This window comes from Choristoneura fumiferana, chromosome Z, assembly GCF_025370935.1.
Source record: "Choristoneura fumiferana chromosome Z, NRCan_CFum_1, whole genome shotgun sequence".
In the NCBI taxonomy this organism is placed as follows: domain Eukaryota; kingdom Metazoa; phylum Arthropoda; class Insecta; order Lepidoptera; family Tortricidae; genus Choristoneura; species Choristoneura fumiferana.
In genome coordinates, this window is record NC_133472.1 from 26,351,785 (window position 1) to 26,376,369 (window position 24,585).

Below are 24,585 nucleotides of genomic sequence, written 5' to 3' on the forward strand. Positions count from 1 at the left end.
GCAAAGGTCTTCCGACGTTTCTCAAAAGGACATAGGATAGTTTTTATCCCAGAAAATTGCATAGTTCCCGCGGGATAGCGATAAATGAATTCTGCGCGGACGGAGTCACGGCGGATGACGGCTATCGTAAGTCATATTTGAAATCCAGAATAAATAATAAATATTTTTTACCCCAAAAAAAATGGCGTTCCGTTTTGTATTCTCACCGCTGACCGACCGGTCTAAAAATAAGATGAATGCACATTTTCACAAGCGTTTTTGAAATAATGTGTTAAAAAGATATTTAAAATAAAAAGTGTTTCACTTTTATCTCAAAGGTCTCGAAATTAAAGTCGGTTTACATTTATATCTGCGTACATAAGACTTCTAAACTTCTTCGGCAAGCGTGGCATAGGACGCCCTCAGACTAGGTGGAGCGATGATCTTCGCAGGTTAGCTGGCAAGAACTGGATGAGGCTGGCCGAGGATCGTGCTCAGTGGCGTGCAACTGGAGAGGCCTATGTCCAGCAGTGGACTAAGATAGGCCGATGATGATCATGATGATGAAGACTTCTAACGTTACATACACATCCTTAGTAAGTTTCCGATGGATACAGCGCCGTAATAATAACCCACGATTAGCAAGTAGGTACATTTTCACTCAAACTCATTCCACTTTCCGATAACAAGATGGATCACCAATAATAAATAAATAAATTAACTAAATAACTAATTTTCACTACCACTACTGGCGTACTAACTCTGCTTGCTTGTATGTTTGATTACACATCAACACACATTTGGGAGTATGCTTGCTTGATCTGTTATTTGCATGTTGCATGCTTGCTTGCATACTTGCCTGTATGCTTGCTTGCATGACTGAATGCATGCATTCTTGCGTTATTTCGTGCAAAATTAAATGCTTGATTGCATGCTTGCTTGCATGCTTGTTTGCATGCTTGCTTACATGCTCACTTGCATGCTTGCTTGATAACTTGCTTCTTTTAAATGTTTATAAATGGTTCCCGCGAGCGAAGCTGCGGGTAAAACTAGTATTTTATAAGGGACTAACAGTTTAATAGTGTTATACCTACCAGTAATATTAGGTAGTTATTAACTGATAGGTACTGGACTTACAAATTACAGGACACGTTTCAGCATCTGAATAATTTATCACATTAATAATTTCAGACATTACTCCATTTATGCGGGAATTGATTTTTTCATTAATTTACACAGTCATTGGAATACATATCTAGTACTATTCCTACTAATAGTATTTATTGTCTTGGTTTTGTTTGTCTGATATTTTCTTTGGTGGAAGATCTATGACTTATAACAAGTATTTTTATTGTTTTTTGCGGATTTTAATATTTTCACAAGTTATTTTCTACCGAATAATTTATCGCATATTTTTATTCTAACATTAATTACATATAGTCTGCAGTTCTGACGAATTCGTACCTACATACCATTATTTTTTTCGAAAGTAGCATTTTTTTAAGTTTTTAGTTTAGGTGTCGCGTGCGTAATAATATACGATGCACAATAAAATCAACAGTTCTTGTATAAACAATTTTTTATAAATAAACGTTTTTCTGTGTTTTTATTGAATAATTCAGTAATTTCACCTTTCTCGGGCCGAACTTGTAGTATTAGGGAGGGCCGGGGGTGCTCTGTGGGGGCCAGGGGTGGGGAACGAAACTCGAGGGTGAAAATTAACATGTTTGTCTTGCTTACATCGTCGCTAACACCGAAACTACGCCGAAGTCAAATAAATTCCGAGTCGTTTTGCATAAGTACGCGTTACTAATGTTTGACTTTAATATTGTCACGGCGGCTGCTTCTCAGCAATTAACGCAAAGATTTGAAACAAACTTAACCCGTTGTCTTTGTACTCGTTTTAAATCAACAATAACTTTTTTATTTAATTAAGTGTGCACATTTCTACACAGTAATACTATACAAGCGCAAATAATCCACAACATGGCGATAGTTGTCAATTTTAAGTTGATCAATTGATCAAGATCCCTTCTTCCAACCTTTCTTCCAATGAGCCGGGATTCCGAGACAATCTGCCTCGGCGGCGACAGCTAAGAATTAAGTTGTGGCCAACCCACCTTAGCATTTATTAACAATACGCCACTACCGGCTGGAAAATGATATATTATTCACACACTATAATTACTATTAAAATGCAAGAGAGCTATATTTTTCAAGTAAAACGCTTACTTATTGTCTCATTTCGAATATAGACGTCTTTTTGTACCGAAATTATTTAATAACATATCCGATGGATCAAACCATAGTGTATTACAGTATGAATAGCGGCAAATTATACATGTCCCCTATAAACAAAGGACAAAGTGATGTACTCAAATATGAATGTTCACATTTCTTAATAAAGTAAGGCCGTAGTTGGACTGGACACGAAGTTGTGATGCGTACGGCCACGGCGACGCGATCGGGCGGGGCGTGCGCCTTGTAATGCTCGCGTTACGTACTTAACTTTTAACTTTATCAACTATAATAACATGTCTGTAGCCATGCCACATTACCTAATACTGATTCCATGAAACATTTCGTTGCTGCCCCATTTCAAACTATTCAAATCAAGTAGGTATCAATGTACTTAAAGAAATTCTCGCTGAAAGAAACAAACGAAATGCAGCGGAAATCGTCTAATACCTATTTAAATACCGATCTAAGAACAAAAGGAAATCCCTCGGACTATGAACAATAGGAAAAACGTGTAATAGAGATGCAAAGTGGCTATCGAGCCTTCAGACTCTGTAAACATATAAAATGAAGGCAGTTATTGTTCTTCAGAAACAATAAGAGCAACATTTTTCCACAATTGACTGAAGCCATTTCAAGTGAAAGCTCTATGGAAAAATAACGACCAGTGGATACCACATCGACGCACGTTTAAACAATCAAACGGGGAACAAAAAGACAGTAATGTGGAAATGGATAATGCAGAAGCGGTGCGGTGGGGTGCGAACACGCGGCCGTGCACGGCGGATTAGTCGTTGAGCGGCAGCGGGAGCGGGAGCGAAGCTCTCTTATCCAAACTAAATAATATAAGTTGTTTAAAATTCACTATGACTTTACAGAATCAAGAAATCATACGTATCAGATTACGTTGTACCTACTTACTTTTGTATGCCTAATTTTTGTAAAATAGTAACGCAAAGCTTTAAGCCTTTTTATATTCTATCATAGCACGAAGAACCAACTTATACTTGATTTTGGGAATTGGTATCACAATATGGTCTTTAATTGAAGTTGTGTCAATTTTTACCTCCATTTCCATGAGTGCTTAACAGATTGAACCGACAGTTGCTCGTGACTTCGTCTGCAAAGAATTCGTTTATTCCGCGCTCACGAGAACAACTTAATTATTATTTAATTACTTATGCCCCCATAAAGAATCCAAAGTTTCTCAAAGTCTTGTCGATCTGGAGACACGACCGCGTATTGGAAGGCTAAATGTTAACAGGCTTCAAGTCTACACTGTGCACGGAGGACCTGCATACAAAAACTGTCATTTGATTGTGATCGCGAGTGTCAGCATCGTTAGGCAATATGAATATGGCCTCTGATCTGAAGATGAACGTCGTGTGACTGACACGAGTATGATGACGAGGGTTACATTTTTTTTATGAAATATGATGAAGATGATAGAAAAGCGGGCGTGTAATGATCGATATAACAATTTTACATTTATTGTCTCTGGATATAACAACGTTTGATATAATTTCAAAGGATAGGAGCTTCACAGAACTTTTTTTATAAAATAAACCTAACGTAACCTTACCCAAAGTACATCAAATCGAATTAAGAACAATAGAAATAAGTTTGATTTTTAAGTTAAAATGTATATTAATCAATTGCAAATTAAATCAATTGTTGCATTATATCAATTGTTGTTATATCCTTCGAGCGGCACCTAGAAAGAGCTCGAAGAACGGAATTTGAAAATTCATGAAACATAATGTTATTCATTTTTTTTTATCTTAACCTCTTAACCTTTCACTTGTTTCTCTAATAACCAAATGGTTTTGGTTGATATTTTTATTAAGAAAAAAAAATTGTACTCCGTAACATAAGGATACAATAAAAAATAAAACAACAAGAAAAAATCAACAGTCGGACAAGTAAATAAAATCATTAAGTAAAATCAACTTATATGAAAGTGCGAATTAGTCCTGTTACAAGTGCTTAACTTAAAATATTTTTTAACAAAAAAGTAAAACCGACTCCAAAAAAAATAAAAAATAAATAAAAAATGGAACCGACTACAAAACCCTTGAAATTTTTTTTCTAGGTACCTACTAGCTCGAAGTCGGTGCCTTGCCTCAGCACGAGCCAGCAGGAGTGGAACAATAGTCGTCTACCTCACCTACATACCATGGGTTTCAATCCCTCCTACTGGGTCGTGCTGAGTCACCAATTTCGAGCTAGTAGGTACCTAGAAAAATATTTTCAAAGGTTTTGTAGTCGGTTCCATTTTTTTGACATTTTTATTATTTCTTTGGAGTCGGTTTTACTTTTTTGTTAAAAATGTTCTTTATTTCTCACTTTTTAGTGATTCGTAGCCAAAGTACATCTCACAACGAACACGACTTAGTTAAGATGTTTTATAACAGAGTTCCGTTGCCTACCTTCTGGCTTCAGCATCAGATCAGTTAGAAAGAACCATTAACTTAAAGCTTTTTCTTAGTCGCTTATCTAAGTATATTAATCATGATCGTTTATAGACGAGCGAGCATTAGGTACATAACTTTGACGAGTTCCATTGGTCATCTACGGTCTTCTTCATCAGGTCCAGGTTACTAAATGATACTCTCTGAATGTAAATGCTTATCTTAATGCTAAAAATGCCAAAATCGACATAGGTGTACCTATAAAATGTGAGGTTTGCCCTCGATTTCCCTAGGATCCCATTATCAGATCTTGACTTGGTCACAATGGGACCACCACAGAAGAATATTCTTTCAAACAAAAAAAGAATTTTGAAAAACGGTACATAACTGACTGAGTAATAATAAAGACACATTTTTGAAGTCGTTTAAAAAGTAGCATCAACACCATTTTTAAAATCCTTAAATTTTTAAAAATAAACAATTCAGAATATTGTTTTATTTGTCAAATAAAAAGTAGTAATAATAATTAAACAAAAAATAAATGTTGATAACATAAAAGCTAAGTTATAATTAATTGTGGGTTAACTCTGTGCCATGACGAATGCTCGTTCGGTGGTTTTCCTTCCGCCACAGGCGCATCAGCGGTACTGTGCCTACACCCTTGTCGTCGGAGAGGATGTGTGATTAGTTTTATCCTTCACCCCTGAGCGCCGCCCGCCCGCGCCCCTCGCGCATCTCGAACTGTCTCGTCTGCACAAATAAAACGCTCTACCATCCTGAAAACCACTTAACATTTTCAAACTGAGAGGTGAACTAGTGGGGTGTTAGTTGGTTATTACTAATAATATATTATTATGTATAACGCAGTTATTTAAAAAAAAAACTTGTACCTACTTGTTGATTATTAAAGATACTTATCGTTGATCTTTTTTCGAAACGCCCTAGACTAGAAAGAGAAACCTCGAATTTTTTAAAAAATATGTTACTAATATAATTGAATCGCTTTTTTAGCATAGGTAGGGAAAGTGCGTTATCAGCAACAACAGAAGAATGTTGTTAATCGAAATTAGCCTAAGGTATTTCTAATCAATTCTTATAAAGTTGATATTAAGAACAAAGAAAAATCCACCGTCATTTACTTAATTACCCGCCGTTTCTTGATAAAATATTATTAAAAGTTCACAGTTCGTCACAACTACTGACAATGACAAACAACAACCCACAGAGTTCATATACATAGTCATTTTGGTAGGAACTCTATTTTCCCAATGTTTCATTGTAAAATAATTATTTGAATAATAAATAATTTGACTAGCAAGCTAGCCAACATTAAGTTGAAGTTATTGCGCACATTTCCACGTAATTGCGGTCCAATGCGGAAGTTTATTGCATTTCATGCGCAGGATAGTTTCGATTAGAGGCCGCAGCGGCGAAATAAGATAAATAATGACCGAACTCTCGGATTGCACTCATTTACCTTGAGGAAGTTACCAGAGCGGTGCACTTTCACACTTGGGCTCTTCACTCTGCTGTAATTCCCGGCTGATGGAGCCTCGGACCCGCATTACCCTGTGTAATGAACTCTCCAAATTATGCTGAAGTGCCGTAGCATCTTACTCATCCGTTGATTCGCAATCACGTATGGTTGCTTTATTTTTATTCTAGTCTTTATTACTCATCGGCTTCGCCCGAAATGCTGGCCGGTATGAGAATAACTTTCAATTTTACAAACAATTTGCTGAACATGCAGTCAACTTGACTTACGAGTACCTAGCTACCGGCTTTTGATGGGAGAAATCCTGCTGAAGTAGGTAAATACGAAAACACAAAACGATTTACGCTATCAGTCGCTGAGTGTTCATAACACAAGAATTAAGTACCACTTATTGTCCAAAAATTGTACAAATAACTATAGAAATGTTTTGCATTATAGTGAAGTATCCGAGTCCGGTTCAATGCGGGCATTGATGCTCACTAATGTGTTTTTTTTATTTAGTTTGCTTAAGGACGGCGCCAGGAGCCTCCCCCTCCCCTTTAATAATAACTCAAGCTAAGGCTTTTCTTGCTAAGGACGAGTAATACTTCTGTCCCGCACTTTATTATAGTATTGAATAAATAAAGTACAAATAAAAGTTTTAAAGTTTAAATTACCTTTAATTGAGACTACATAAATTGAATTGCGATGACTAATTGGATTTCGTACATTTAGATTTATGAAATAAATAAAGAGATTCATTCGGACAAAATATGGAAATAAGGTTTAATTAGTAACTATATTTTCTTAGGGTAGGTACGTAACGTAGTTCTCTAATAACCATACAATATAATAATATATATTTTGTATTAAGGGTTCAGTCACATCACTGTTGTTTTAACTCAGTAGGTAATAATATGCCTGTATTGAAATGTTTAAAACTGTCCAGTGATAAAAAATATAAAAAATATCGTTGGCTGTCATTTTATTACCTTTTTATAGCTAGAATTAATTAATACAATAGGTACAATACAAAGACTCTTTATTGTACGCCAGAAATAGTAAGCGATACAGAAAACAGATACACAGAGAGTAACTTACAAGATTTATTATTATTATTATTATTTTCGATGCATCCTTTTGTTTTTCCAATAAAAATGTTTTTCACGGACACAACGCTTTTACTCAGTGGTTTGTGATTACAGTCTTATAACAATATCACAAAGGACTACAAGCCATATTTCAGCTTAAAACAGCATTAGTAAGAGGATTTACCCTTAAACGGTGACATTGTTAGTCGCTAACTAACTCTTGTAAGTCGGTTTGTTCTTATAATAGCATCAGCAAGAGTTGTATAAGATTAAAAATACACTTCTCAATACCATTACAATGCGATTGTAAAAGTGTACGCACTTATAAAGTGCGCACAAATCCACACTTAAAGCAGTCTTTAAGTGTGATATAACCCTGAAAAATTAATGCTCTTGGGATGTTTATAAGATACATTTTTGCTACTTGGTATGTGTATTATATTAAATTCAATGTTAAATTTAAAAAAGTTGAACTTTTTTTTAGTAATTTCTTGGGTTGTTTATAAATATTATCTATAATGAAGTAAATTAACAATGTCAAGCTATAGTATAATAATAAAATAATAGAATTAATAGGTCTTCATTACGTTCACAACATAATGGATGCATTATAGTATAACTTAAAAAATATATGTACGTAACAATTAATTCCCCAGCTTGTGTATAAATTAGTTGCCGGCGTATTGTTCCAGTTTTTATTGACGCAGGCGAGTGTACCTAATATTATCGGCAAGGCGGTCGCAGCTCGCGCGGCGCGTAATAAATCTATTTTATCGTACTTGAACAATAAATTTTATTTCGGGATCTTTAATTCTTTGTTATTGAATTGGATTTTAGTGTTTTATTCGGGTAAACAAACAATTCATCGCAGTGTTCCAACCGGTACTTAGGGCACGTGCACGTTTCGTAAACACGCGAGAGCGGCGCGCGCGTCGCCCGCCCAACTTAATAAAACGGTTTATCTCCAGCTCGGACTGCATTATAACTGCTATTTTACTGCCGTCCTTTGTCTGCGTTCACAATTAAAACTTCGATAAAGTTTAGTTGTAACGCTGAGCACAAAGAAATGCCGCTCTTTGCTCTAACAATTACCTCCGAGCTGAACGTAAATAAACTTGCGCGCACGCAGCGCCGGTACATTCGGCGCGTGAAATACAGTAGCAATCGATAAAATACGCAATCGTAAACTTCCTGTATAGAATGGGGAGATGTAAATTAACTGACGAATTGTTCTTTTTCATCTGACCGTTATAATTAATGTATATAGGCGGAACAACTGGCGCTGCGCTCTGTGGCACGGCCGCTTCTAATGTTGTCGGGGAACCAACACGTCTCGCTGTTTGATCTCGTGGCAAGGGTGTGAGACAATGCTGAAATTTGTTTTCCTGTGTCATAAAATTACATACCTTAATTCCCAAAAGTATACCTACTTACTTTAAACTCGTCTACTTTCCTACCTATACACATTCCAGACGCGGTTAGTATCAAAGCAATCAAAATATACTTGTAAGTAGGTACATAATGTGGAGTAATCTAACATAAATTATTAACTTAATAATTTTATGGTCCTGTACCGCTTTCATTCAATTCTAACGACTAATACTAACTTCGTACTACCTACTGCTTGAATCTTTGTGAGTATATTGTATACATCATCATCATGTAACATCAACATCATGCGCTAATAGTAACATATTATTTATTAGTTTATAGGTAGGTGTTAAATAATATGGTGGCGTCCCTTATTGACAACAGTTTTTATTACTTACTCAAGTAGCAAATAAGACTAATCTCATAAAATACAGATCAATTTAAAAACGTAAGTATTTAAAACTTACTCGCCCATGCCCGCGACTCCGTCTGTAAAGAATTTGACTATCGCTATCCCGCGAGATCTATGCTATTTTCCGGGATAAAAACTATCCAAACTTTTCGCATAAATACTTACGTTGATTCACTTGCGCTCTTAGTTAACTAGTGCCGGAAGAACTGTAGGCCTTGTGTACCTAAAATTGGGTCGTATAAAAATAAACCTGTTCCACAACAAATACCCTGCCGTCAGCCGCGGTGACATCGCTGACACCCGCCGCCAGATGTCGTTGAAACGGAACTTTTTGTCACTCGGTTGCACAAAAATGACAAGCGTATTTAAAAATTGCTCTGCGGTTTTCAGTTGCATTGAATTGTTTTAACAAAAAAAAAGTTTCCATAAGAAAATAAATAAAGTATGTGAGCGGATGAAACAATGCTGTTTTATACTATTATCTAAATCTAGAGTACAAGCTAACAGAACTGGCGAGCAGCACCGTGTGTAATATACACGAACCATTTGGAGCCACTTTTCACTTGACCCCCTCATAACTCAAAAACCATTTCACATAAACATGTCAAATTTGGCTCATATATTGAGACTTGCGAGATACAGTGTGCTCCAAATTTCATAAACACACCTGAATCGGTTAATTATATATTAACGTCAAAAAGCGTCATTTTTAGGGTTCCGGAGCCAAAATGGCAAAAACGGAACCCTTATAGTTTCGCCATGTCTGTCTGTTTGTCCGTCCGCGGCTTTGCTCAGGGGCTGTCAATGCTAGAAAGCTGTAATTTGGCATGGACATATAACTAAACTATGCGAACAAAATGGTACAATAAAATATTTAAAAAAAAAATTTTTTAGGATACCTCCCATAGACGTAATGTGGGGGTGATTTTTTTTCTCATCAAACCCTATAGTGCGGGAACTCGTTGGATAGGTCTTTTAAAACCATTAAGGGTTTGCTAAGACGATTTTTCGATTCAGTGATTGTTTGCGAAATATTAAATTTTAAAGTGCAAATTTTCATTAAAATCGAGCGTCCCCCCCCCCTCTAAAATCTAAACCGGTTTGTGAAAAAATTTTAAAAAATTCAGGATGGTAGAAAAGTATATCAAATTTTCAAGGAAAACTATAACGGCTAAGTTTGCTTGAGAATTATTAGTAGTTTATGAGTAAATAGCAGCCTAAGGTATAAAATATACCTAAACTTGGAAGATTCCGTATAAAATACGACATCCTTAGAAAAATATTACTTAATTTTTTCGTAATGGCTACGGAACCCTATTTTGGGCGTGTCCGACACGCTCTTGGCCGATTTTTTATCACTGATTGACTCTAGCCCAGTTCCAGATGACCTAGAAAGTTTAAATTTGGCATCCAGATAGGTAGTTGGGTGAATACAAAGGAATAAATCAGAAACTAAATGCATTTATTATAATATTAGTACATTTTTATCATTTTACTTTAATTTTGCAATTAATTGATTCTATTAGGAAGGAACGCTTAGGTACTTATAGTGCCTGTAACTTACTTATACTATTAACTTGTACTTAAAGTACCTGTAATGTGAGAATCAGCAATCAAAATTAATGTCAGCCAGTCTTTATGTGAATTTTAAGATCTTGACGTGAATTAATAACGAGTGGAATATTTGGTAATACTTTTATTATGATGAGGTACCTACTAATAAGTTCTGTACAAAAAGTAATGATATCCCATCAAAAACATAAATGTGAAATGAGAGCCAAGTTAAATAATTATGATAGACTTCAACGACAAAAGAAATGAGATCTAAATGGGTGCCAAGTTCAATAGTCATAACAACATAAAATAATTGTATAACAACTTAAAATATCATTTCTTCTTATAACTTAGGACAATTGTAGCCTAAGGTCTGGCTTGGCTAGTTTTCATATACGAATTATATTATAGCTGTTACACACAGCGCCATCTATCTACTTTCAGCCGAGAAGTTTTAAAGTTTTAAAGCTGTAAGTTCTTGTTTTGTTCTTCAGAAAATTTGGCTTGCCGGTAGAAACTAGCCATCGAACATAGGGCTCTTCCATGACTGTTTTAGCAGGTACTTAATAATAATTCGTGTATGAGACCTAGCCAAGCCAGACCTTAGGCTTTAATATGTTATCCTAAGTTATAGAAGAAATAATATTTTAAGTTGTTATAAAATATTTTATTTTGTTATATTATATAAATTTCAGGACTGACCATTGAACTTGGCACCCGCTTAAATCTCACTTCTTTTGTCATTGGTGTCAACACCAAGGCATATATATTGAACAAATTAAGCTTAGCTCTTATTTCACATTTATGTTTTTGATGGGATTACATTTACTCATATCAATATCTGATAGACAAGTACTGACGCATATCTAATATATCCGATAGGAACAGTCGCGAATAGGGGTCGTTGAGCCACTTGTCACTGTTGTAATTTGGCCGTGTAATGCTATTCTGGTTTACTAATGACAATATTTACTAGAAGTTTGTAATAACTCGGCTAAATTATGAACAGTGGCGAGTGGCTCAACAATCCAAGTTTGAAATGGTATACTTAGATATTGTGAACATAGTGTTCCCATTAATTACTTCCTTGCTAATGAGCTTTTTGTTTGTCCACAGGCTAAATTGCTGGAAAGCTCCCACGCCTGGCTCGGAGCCTCCACGTCTTCTATCGCAGGTCAGTTGATATCCTTTCTTATTGTTATCATATCAGTAGTGTAGTCGTAGCTCGCGCAGAGTATATTAGCCGCTTTAGGTGTGAATACTTACTGTGAATATGTGTGTCGGACAAAATATTTATTCACTCACATTAAGGTTCATTAAATAAATTTAGTTTTTTTTTGTAATCTAGTTCTAAATAAAATCTAATTTATTGTTACTTTTGTTAATTTTTTACATTGTACATAGTGATTTGCTTGCCTTGGACTATTATAATCCGTACATGAATGATGCCATACTTCGTATTCAAACACGATAAATGTAGTACTTTGTGTTTGTTATGATGGTATTGCTGTAATACCGTGGGAAAAATACCGCGCGCAAGGAAACATATGTATATACTTTTTAAAGACTTGCATATTATTATAGTTAAAGTACAGTCAAGTGTAAAAATATGAACTAATTCAAAGTTTCGAAAATAAGTTACCACAGACTCTTATTCCGACGCAATAAGGCCGTAGTAACATATTTTTGATTGGTTCGAATAGATACTTACTTTTGCACTTGACTTTACCTACATGAGCAGATATAGTTCTTACTCCATGGTAACAATGTGAATTTTGGTAAAATATAGGCCTAGACTTCATTAACAACTATGCAGTACCTAATAACTTGCAATAAAGCTAATTATTCATACTGCATTATTGTTGGCATTGTTGTCAATTACGGATTATAAGGTAAGGGCGTTACGTTAGTTAAGTAACTTTATCTGTCGATCAGAGTTCCACGGTCATACAGTGAAGTTGAAAGCTCCGACGTGGTCGCAGGCGCAGCTCCAAGAAGCGATGCAAGCCGTCGTCACTCAGAAGATGCGTTTTACTCAAGCCGCCACGCATTATGGTATACCAAAAGGAACTCTATATGATAACATCTTGGGAAAGTCGAAACGAATGGCAGTTCTCGATGAAGCTGGCTTATGGGCCAGCGAGGAAAGGGCAGTTCTAGACTTTTGTTGTGAAACCAGTGTCTCTCCCTATAATAGGAGAACCAAAAAGTCATTGGCAGACGTATTGGCATTTGTAGAAAAACTTAAGAGAAACAGAGATCCTGGTTTCTCTTTCATCGGTCTCACAGGGTTCAGATGGTGGTGGGCTTTCTGTAAAAAGCATTCCATAGTATCGTTGTATTATGAAGGATCTCATTCTACTAGAAATGTTAAGTTCAAATCTCAACACGGCACTGATGATGAATCATAATTAAAGTACTTGCTTATGGGATCTACAGCATTAACTATAACTTCATACTCAAAACACGGATTATTTTCTCTAATGATGTTATAGCAATGACAGTTGTACAAAAAACAAATGGCACTAGTCAAAGCTTTTAATTCGTAAAAGAAATTCATTCAAACAAATAAAAACACTGCATGTGTCTGTACAGTGATCGTTCATTTACACAAACTAATTTCATAGTATATATAATATTAAGAGATCTTAATTTAACATATGAGTACCAGAATAGGTACATATCATTAATGGCATATATTTTTGTACTTTTCGATTGGAGCTCAAAAATAATAACTTATTTACAACGAGCTTACTAGGTACTCATGGAGTGGAAATGTCATTTAGATATATATATATTACTATGAAAAAACAGCTATACCAATACGCTCATCGCTGCTATCTGTAGCTGGGCAAGCGATATCAGTTTACTCGTCGCATGCCGCAATGAATAATAGTATATTATATTCTAATCACAATCGATCTTGAAAGAGAATGGTAGTACGTTACAATTGATAAAACACTAATGAATTTTGAAATTGGGCGGCCATTGCCGTCCTATTCTTAATATGTTCGATGCTGTTGTCAAGAGTTTTGTTTAAATATTTGGATAAACAGTAGTTTTAAAATAGGTATGTAATGATTGTAAAGGAGAACCTAAAATTAAATGACTTGTTTTGTGTATTAATAAAAGTTACCTTATGGAGATATGAAGATAAAAAGAAGAAACTGTACTTAAAAGAGACTGATAGTATTACGGCAATAGATCTGGTAGATATTTTGGTTTTGGAGTAGGTATTTGAGAAAAGTAGACATTTTTACAATACTTCCTTTATGTCATGATTAAACCGACTGGAGTTTTTAAATAATTATATACTTATATAGGTAGGTACCTACGGTCTTTTTGTTCGCGTAAATGTTGTACTAAGTTAAGTTCGACTAAATTATCCGGGGTGATCTTGAGCCTTGTTGATTTTAAATACCCTTAGATAATTTTGTGTTTAAAGTCAAAAATTAACACCTTGAAAATTTAGTTTGACTATAACTTAGGTTAATGTTTTCAAAATAATATTTGGCAAAACCAAATAAATTAATTTAACGTAAGAATATATAAACAAAACCAGCTCATTTCGGTGAGCTATACCTACCACTCGCAAAGTGATCATACTGTATTTACAAAGTTCACATGATTTTACACTGCTTCAAATACTTACTCTAAATAGGTATCTACCAGCCCACGGAATATCTACTTTATTAGACAACGGGTCAGAAACAAAATCAAATTTCAATATTTTTCATTTTATTTCTATCCCAGTCTGTCCACATTCACATTCATCAGGTAAAGAAATAATAAATGTCTGAAAATCTCACAATATTTTTTAATTTAAGTCTGTGAATGACCTCATTATGTTAAGATCTCATTGGATTTATTTTTGTATAATTTAAGCTTAAGCTTATCTACTTACCTTTTAAACGACGATGGCAAGACCAAAAGAAGGGTTAAGTACCTATGTAACTATGATTGTGTTTACGTATAGAACCCGACTATGAAGCTCGAAGTCCCAGGTTCGATCCCTGGACGGGGCAGCTAAATATTTGTATGAATAATACGAAAGCTTTTTCTCGAGTCTTGGACGTTTAACATGTAATTTAATTGTGTGTATTTATCTGTATAAGTATGTTTATCCGTTGCCTAGTACATACAGTACAAGTTTTGCTTAGATGGGACTAGGACAATTGATTACAAATTATTCAATTATATTTATTTACTTATACTAACTGTTATCCCCGTGGTAACATATTTTTGAGTGGTTCGAACAAATACATATTTTTGTACTTTACTGTATGCTTCCATTTAATGTTTTATATTAATATGTATAAATTGATTTTTAACAAGGACCGCGACAAAGCTAAATACCTATCTATGTTTATAGTATCCTGCAAAGTTTAATGACTGAAGTGTAATATTACACTTTAGTCATTAATCTATTTATATTTACTACAGCAGGGTTCGTAAGGGTCATTCTTATTTCATTTACATAAAATATCATAGCAATATATATTTACAATAATTATAACACTATTATAATTACAAATTGTACTAACGTACACAGATAAATTAATGACAAAATGCAAACACGGACTATTAGCATTTTGAAAAACTTTTCCATTTCTTGGCATCTTCATTGAAAAAACAATTAAAGTTAGTCGTGAAACGAAGACTGCCGAGGTAAATTAATATTCTTGTTTTTATTCAAATAACTAAACTCGGTTTGGATAGGTATTTACCTAATGTAAACAAAACAATTTCAATTAGTATCTTAAACATTGAATTTCCCCCATTCAATTATTTAAACATTTACATTTTTGTATTGAAATACACCAGTCTAAATTGTATTACAATGACAGATAAGTAAAAGTATACCAAATCTAGCAGCTGGAGTTTGTTTACATTTAGTTAAATACCTATACAAACCAAATATAGCAAACAATATAACGGCTAACTAAAACTTACCTTGCTGAATAGGTAGTTTGAACTGCGAATTTTTATCAATTCGGAATGTTAGTAAGAATAAAAGAGGAGTATATAGATATGAGTTGATATGACACGCGAGCCACTTATGTGGCTTAAAATCGTATACGTATTTATTTTCCAAGCTCCATTCGTAATGTTAGTAAATTGCTCCACAAAGGTTTATTCCAGAGATTATAGTTCTAAAGGGGAAAAAATAATCGGTGAGTACAGTAATCACACAGAAAAACTTTGAAATAATAGCAACATCGCGATCGGTTCTGGAAAGAAATACTAACGACAATATTTCCATTCCTCTTATTATTACTTCCGTGATTAGTAGGTACATTCAAACAAACTGATTCATGTCCCAGGGTGGAACCTTGTAATAATCAATTTCACAATTAATTTCCCTGACAAAAGTATGGGATGACCACATTATTATCATAATATGGTACAAAGGTTCCAACCTGGTAAGTGATTCAGTTTGTTCAACTGTTCCTGGGTGTTTTTTTAAAGTGTACCCTTTCTTTTTTTAAATTTTGGAAAAAAAATGGTTTTCCTACTCAGAATCAAGAGCACAATCGATTTCGATCGTTTAAAAAATGACCCATTTTTTCATACAAAACTTTGAGTCACTTTTGTCACACCCATACTGAGTGTATTAAAAAAAACGTGCAAAACTGTTTTGGGGACATTTTTTTAAAACTATTGGAATCGATTGTGCTCTTGATTCTGAGTAGGAAAAACCATATTTAGCGTACACTTTTTTTGAAAACCTCCACCAGAATAAATGTTATAAAATTTGATGTTATAAATATCATTTTAATCTATTTCATTTTGTCTTCTTGCCTTGAGTTTAAACTAGTATCGCTATTCTGATAGAAATATAGTGAATACCGCGAAATAGCGTGTTGTGTAAATTAAAATGATATTTTTATGCTCACTTACTTCAACGGTGTCTGTTTATTGTTATGAAATAAAATACGACTTATTAAGGAATTAAGCCAGTTAGCAATGAATCATTAGGCTTAGGAACGCCCCAACTATTAATTAGGTATTGTATAAGTAGGTTTATAATGTAGCCGTCCAAATGATCTGAGATAAACTTTTTTGTAAGTACTTAACTAAATTAAACCAATATTTTTGAATTACATGAATTGGTCACATTTCAACATCGTTTTATTTCACAACTATCATAATTTGAGTTTTACTTTTTCACAGATTTTGCCTGGAGGTCAGTATTTAGTAGAGTTTTATGCTTTCTTTAATTAAGTCTAATCGTAAACTGTATTTTTGAAATATTAATAAGTGGGTACAGTCAACTTCAAATATATATATTTGAAGTCGACTTGCAATAGGGTGACGTAGAAAATATTTTATGTCGACTATACTGTAGTAGTATGTCATCTTAGAAGCGCATCCGTCATATTCTATTTTTAGCCCCCGACGCAAAAAGAGGGGTGTTATAAGTTTGCCCGCTATGTGTGTCTGTGTGTCTGTCTGTGGCACCGTAGCTCTTAAACGGGTGAACCGATTTGAATGCGGTTTTTTTAAAGCAGGGTTTCTAGCAATGGTTTTTAGACATGTTTTATCAAAATCGGTTTGACCGTTTTTGTGATATTGGACTTTGAAGTAACAATGTCGGGGGTTTTCCAGCTTTTTGTTGGTTAGGTTATACATAAGTCTGAATAAGTTTCTTTAAAAATTTTCATTTTAAATACAAGCTTTTTTTGTTGACTATTCGCTGGGTGCGAAGTACTAGGTGGGGGTAATGAAATATATCGCAGCGCTCATAGTGGCCAAAAGTAATAATAATGTAGGCTATGTCATCTGTATACTAGTATAGATCTGTCATTAACAAAGCAATTTGTTTAGACTTAACTACCTGATTTTAGTAATAGATCTTTGTCTTGAATTATTGAACACTGTCCCTGTTTCGTTCTTAATGCCTCTACATCCCGGACATGTCCAGCAGATAGTATCTGCCAGATACCAACAATTTCCCTTTTGAAACGGTTTGTGGTTAAAATTTTATATTGGATATGATACTCACAAACCCGGTCTTCAAAATGATAGTCATTTCGATTTGTAAACCATATTTAAATGATTACTAGCAATACAGGAACGATACGAACGAACGAACGAAAAGATATATATGTTTACTATTACTTAAAGAAAACATTAAAGTAGCTTTATTTTTTGTTCTACAGTAAAAGTACAACTAAACAAGAAGCAAACAAACCCTGACGTAACCAAAATAAAACAAACTTTATTAATAAATTTTACTTACTTCATTTAATTTTAATGACCAAAAATGAAATCACAACCCTTTGCCCACCCAAATCACTGTATCACAGTAATTTTGGATTATAAATTAATACGTGATATTTTTGATTTTTACGCCAATACGTTTTATTGACTTAACTTGCATTGTCACCTAAACTTCACTGCCCTAATTTCAAGTCAATGCCATCAAAGAGTTTCCGTCCTGTGGAGACGATCTTGACCGGACCATCTGAATTTTATTACAAGATTATACCACCGTAACCAGCCAGATTTACATAAATATGCCCAATTTCAGCTCAATCGGATACCAGGAAGTGGTCGAAAAGCGGTTTGCAAATTTTGAAATCACAACTTGCAAACATACTTAAGTACAAACAAACAAATTACGAACATTTTCAAATTAAATAAAAGCTTGTAAGAATAAGCAAACCTCAAATTGCAAGGTCAGGCCTTACGTAGTTTGGAGACTTCAGCTATTTTTCATTCGTAGGTACTCGTATATGTACAAAAATGTTTGGTCCGGTCAGGACGTGTTTTCGATACAGGGACCTATTTTATTTATTATTTTGCAAGCTACATTTTTTCTTATGAAGGATTTAATTACCTACCTAATGCGGATACAAAATGGGTCATTGGCGTAGGAAGTCGTATGGAAAGAAAGATCTTTACTTTTCCTTGTCCGAGAAGATCTTTTTTTATAAATGGTAAACCGAAAGATCGTATTTTTTTTCAATTGATGGAACGGTAAATTTTGTGTTTGTTATTTAAATGGAAGAAAAGTTGTGATTCCTTAGAAATAAGAGCAGTTTTACTTATTTGCATTAGTTTTACCATTGAAATTGTGGGGCAAAATATTTTTTAGTTTTTTTATCGAAACCGTTCAATAAAACAAATACTTATGAAATATTTATCATAAGTTATGTTTATTAACTGTATTATGAATACAATAACGAATTAAGTCTAAATAATTTACTATAGTATGCTATGACTATGACGTGTATTGTTGGTTGTCTATTCACTGCAATGTTTCTTTAATAGCATTAGTAATGTTTATTATGCTATAATTATGCCTGAGAATAAATAATCCGTTTCGTCGGCATTTTCCAAGCCGTGGGAAATGGCAGGAGTGAAATAGCAGCCAGTCGCGTGATCAGCTAACAAATGTAATTCCATTTAATTATAAGAATAAAAAATATTCAATAGAAAGTAGTTAAGAAGAAGCATTATTTAAAATGTTGAATTAATCGTTTCAGAAATGTAATACCAACGTTATAAACAACGACCTTATACCGACCCTTTTCTTTTTTCAGCAGACAGCTACCAATACCAACTTCAGTCAATGTGGCAGAAGTGCTGGAACACGAACCAAAGCCTGGTGCACAATCTGCGATTCCGCGAGCGCGGCCCTCTGAAGTCCTGGCGGCCGGAGACCATGGCCGAGGCAATCTTCTCGGTCCTGAAGGAGGGCCTGTCGTTGTCGCAGGCGGCGCGAAAGTACGACATTCCCTACCCGACCTTCGTGCTGTACGCCAACCGCGTCCACAACATGCTCGGCCCGAGTGCTGATGGGGGCGCAGGTCAGTCTACCACACAATCCGACTTTGGACCATAGCCCACGGTGACTTCTTGCAGAGACGACCAACCTACTATGGACAATGAGAATCCCGAGTTTCAGAGCTGCAAAAAGTCTCCGTCGTCTATCCATTTTTTCTTTACGTAGTCATACTAATTGCACCTCTTGTTACCTACTATGATTGAGCAACAGGCTTTTTAATGTGGATATGTTAAAGTTAAAGTAATAAATAGATATGGAAATTAATTTTGTTGATTACGTTGGTCTTTGACTAATATTAACAGGTTAATTAATGTAGATCGGTAATTCTCTCAATGCTTATTAATTTTTACCCAAAAATTATATGTTAATTAAACGGAAAGCACCAATCTGGAGAATTTCGGAGCTATTTCCGTAAAATTACAATAACAATTCTGTACACTCATTTAAACATGACAAAGCCAGGCAATGTCGAATGCAGAACTGAATTGATAAAATATATATTAGGTATATCTATACTTTGACTCAGACTAAATTGCAACAGTCCGACCCACAAGTGCATAGTCTTTTTGATGGCTTTCACTTTAATTTAACTGTATGAGAATAACTAACAGTCACTCGTTCGGCAAAAAATAACAAAGTGTTATTGAACATTGTAACAATGTCTGCTAATTGTCGCGCAAGACGCACCTGCATTCGACGCCAGGTTTTTTACTTTCATGTAGGTACTTGTTTCCACTCTCCATTTAAATAAAACATGTTCTCATGTTGCTATAAAAGTCATGGCAGGTAATATTAAAAGCCTGTTGCTCGAGAATTTATTAAGTTAAGTTAAATAGTTAAGTATGAAAATGTTGTCATGTAGCGTCTAGCGAATTATTCAATATTAAATTACCTAGGTACTTGTTTACAGCTTTGCGAACTTGCGTGCTAAGCGAAACTATAATAATGTTCTATTTTATTTTATAGATTTACTTTTTTTTAGATTTGGGGAATTATGTCAACATAAATTTATTAAATATAGTAATTGCAACGACAATATTATATATATATATATTCTTCGTCAGGTCGAAGAATGGAACGCTTTGAATTTAAGTTCCATTCTTGCGAGACGTCGAAAACATTGTTAATGCGCCTTAAAATTAAATAATTGAATAACGGATCTTTATGTAGGTACTTATTTTATACCGGGTGTGGCCTGTAATACGAGCAAATAATTAAAACATAGATCATACTCGTCAAACTGAACAACATTACTTCAGAGGCTTTTAAAAATAATTAGTTTTTTAAATTTTATTTCACTTTTAAGTTTATTCGTAGAAGCAATGTAAAGCAAAATCTTGATGTTTGTAGCGTGACAGGCGACATCAGTTGTGTTCTTGGATGGCGTACATTGATAGCAGTATTTAATTTGTATGAACAAAAGGAAAATTCAAAGACTCCCATTATTTTTAAAAGTCGCTGAACTAATGTTGTTCAGATTGACGAGGACGATCTATTTTTTCAGTTTATGCTTGTATTACCCGCTATTTTAGGTATAAATTGTTCGTCTTTTATTCGCTTACAGACATTTAATTGAATTTAACTCCATTCCTCAGTAACGATGTTCTAAGCGAATGCGTTATTTAGGTGCATTTTCGGCTTGATTAGTGCTGGTTTACTTAATTTTTTTTAGCTACTAGCAAACTTAACGATTCGTAAACTGTAAATAAACCCGAAGCATCGAATGTAGTTAATGTCAATTAAATGTCTTAGAATGGGAAAGTTAGTTATTAGAGTTGACAAATTACTTTTGTTTATAATTCAAAAATTGTAATGTCTTCCCCTCCTTAAAACTCAACACTAGTGTAGCCCGAGAGCTGGTGGCCATTTTGGAGAAGGTATTTGAAGCATTGTCAAAACTTGTAAAGTGGTGGAATGAAAAAGTTGACCAGTTTTCAAATAAATTCGATTACACGTTGCAAGCACATTGTTACCATTTTGAATGACATTATGACGGAATATGTCATACTCGGTCGAGAAAACAGTTATACTGAGCAACTAAATACAGACTTTAAGGTGGTCAACGTTTTTATTCCGCGACTGTACAATACTTTCTTAATGATATCTAAATACAAACAAGATGAAGGACAAGAAGGATGATTCGATAGTTACCTACTTGAATTTTTGTGTTGAATTGTTCTTGATCCAAAGAGTATATTTAGTTCTTACATGATTTCTAATTTAATTTTCGATGAGTACAACAATACATAGTCAAATAATTTGGTCGGATCTTTAATTTAGTCAGATGTTTTCAAAAATACTTTTAAAATATCAAAATAATATTTCAAACCACGTTTTAACGGAATGTTTCGCATACAAAAACTGTCATTTGATTACGATCGCGAGTGTCAGAAACGATACGCAATAGACATTCAGGTGTGTGTTTTTGCATTAAAACATAAAGAAAGCATTGTTATATTAAAGTCTTTACGCAACGTTAGATACCTACTCTAAAATGTTTACCAGCTCTCTGAATATACTTAAACCATACAGCCAAACAGTAAAATATTGTTTCGCGCAAGGGATCCGGTACAAAATTCAATGCAAGTACCGCCTATTACTATATATGTTATTTATTATTAATATTGCAACATGGCATAACCTTTTCAAAGGTCTTACTAATTAATGGATACGTAAACAACTTAATAAAATAGCAAAATATCGTCAATTAAGTAATTTTTGTACTGACTCAAATTACCAGCATCAAGTTAATTACAATCTTTGATATATTTTAAAGTAGGTAAGTTGACTTCAAAAGAACCATTCTATTTTATTACTTTTACCTACGGTCTCCCTTTCCTATCTATCCACAAACGTGAACATACCCTTGTGGGGTGGAATCGAAAAGGGCAAATAGTAATGCTTAATCTGTTCACCTTTTACTATTGGGTGCCGTTGCAGATTTGAGGCCTAAAGGGCGCGGCCGGCCGCAGCGCATCCTGCTGGGCGTGTGGCCCGACGAGCACATCCGCGGCGTCATCCGCGCCGTCGTCTTCCGCGACACGCATGCCCACACCACCCACCACATCAAAGAAGAAGCCTTGCCTGTCTATCCAGCTATCACGGTCAGTATCGTGAACTGCGATCTAAACTTTCCCCGTTCTTTACCTTGATGCCAAGCGAATATGCTCTTGCGATGTTTTTGTTTCACCATAGTGGCTCGGCATGTGCGAATTGTTGCTGTTGAAGTAACTTTTTATTACGACTACGAACATGTTTTCAAGTAGTCTTAGACGTGCAATAAGTTCGCTGCGATTTTTTGTAACTAAGATGAATTGAACGAAATGTTACAGCGTCGACATATGTGCGTTTCAGGATGGAATGCCGGTGCCGAACGCTTACGGCCCCGTGGCTTGCGGTAACGGGCGCGAAGGCGGTGTGTCGCCCAACGCTGCCGCCGCCGCCGCAGTCGCCGCCGTGGCTCACGGTCTGCGACGACAGATGTGCAACATGGTGGTAGCTGCGCAGCGGCCACCTGACCACCCGCCGCACCTCGGCCTGCCGCCGCTCCCTCTGCAGTCGCCACGGCTGCCGTCCCCGCTATCGGCCGGGCTAGAGTCGCCGCTGTGCTCTCCGCCACCACCTGGTCATGCGTTGGAACCTCCGAAACCTTCCGATCCATTCCGACCCTTCGCCTCACCTAGGCCCGACAGTCGCTACGACCGCGACGTCGCAGAGATTACTGAGATGGGTCCTCCCAAAACACCCGTGCCGATCGCGAAGAACGGGAAGGAGCTGTCGTCGCCTGTTCCGGTGAAGATGGAGCCGCCTCCCGCGGAGGCGCGCGCGGAGAGCATCTGAAGTGAGGCGGCGGGCACGGTCCCGCAGGCGCCGCCGGCCGCCCAGCTCGGCGCGCCACCGCCGTTGCCCGCTTACCCTTACTTCGTTCCCAATCGTAACTCCGTCGGCTACTTCTAGACGCGAATGGATGTCTTGTACGCACATTACGCTCGCGCCTTGCAACCATGATGCAGCCGGATGACAGCTACGGGATTATTTCGAATCATATTTATTTTAAAGTGGACTCGCTGTGCAATATAATGCTTGTTGTTTAGTTATTCAATTTTGTATTATTGTGAAAAAAATATTTTTAGTTTAATCATATTTTGTTTACTTTGTCGTTATTATGTAGTAACCATCCCAGTGACAATTGTTGGTGAAGTTTTGTCGACAAGCAGCGACGCGGGTCGCGGGAGCGCGCAGTCGCGGCTCCGTGCTCCGAGCACCGAGCGCCGTGACTCATCTCGCTCATGCATTATTTTCTACTCATCAGTAGAATGTCAAGCGTACTGTGTAAGCTTAAATTAACTTACTAATTATCAGCACAACCTAGACCCAATCATGAAGGTAGGGAGATCAAAATTAAATAATTTGGCCCGATTCAAAAAAGACTGTTCGGTATACCTATTCATCAAAATAGTTTAATCAAACTAGTTAGTCTTAGAAATAAAGGTAAATAACGTCTAGATGTATGTTTTCGTCGTCAAATCGATGTCAATTTATGATCTAGCCGTCGTAGCGATGTGTTGTTGCTTTTCGCGGCGCGCGCCCCGCCCCGCGCGCCGCCTCCCCCGCTGCGCCGACGCAGGCTCCTCGCACTCCGCTACACACAATTTTCACAAGATAGGTAAACCTATAGATAGATAAGCAAAGACGAAATAACCTAGTAGGTATGCGTACCAAGAACTAATTCGAGCGTGACAATTAACAGAGTCGAATCTACAATTTGGCTATTTTAAGATTATTACTTCTATGTCAATATAAAATAAAAACAGTGTATTTGACTTTGGCAGAATTGAAGAATTGCAATTGCAATCAATTGTTCGGTTCAATGTAAATTGTACCTACAGTAGGTACAGGAATACGAAAGCCTATAGTCTAGGTATATGTTTAATGGATGAATGGAATTTTATTGCAAATTAAATACGAATATGTTAAAAATACATTGCAAGTGGGGTGGGTAAAACAGTCCTGGCTAAACTATGATATACTAAAATTTATACTTTGTTATCATATGATTATTGATTTGCAGACAGCCCTATATCATGATCGCAATGAAATAACGCTTATTTTGATATATCTACCTGAGATTTATTTATTTAATAAATTAATCGACTTACCTTACACCGGCCAGCCCAGTAGTTATGCCAGGAAAAATGCGCAACCCAACGTTTTTATATTCAAAATCTAAACTTCATAATTTTAAAATCTACATTTCTAAA

At 35.6% G+C, this 24,585-nt stretch overlaps 1 pseudogene; it reads left to right on the forward strand.

Annotated features, from left to right (window-relative positions):
* Window positions 1-24,585, forward strand: part of LOC141432716 (protein bric-a-brac 1-like) — a 274,922-nt pseudogene extending 250,337 nt beyond the window's left edge.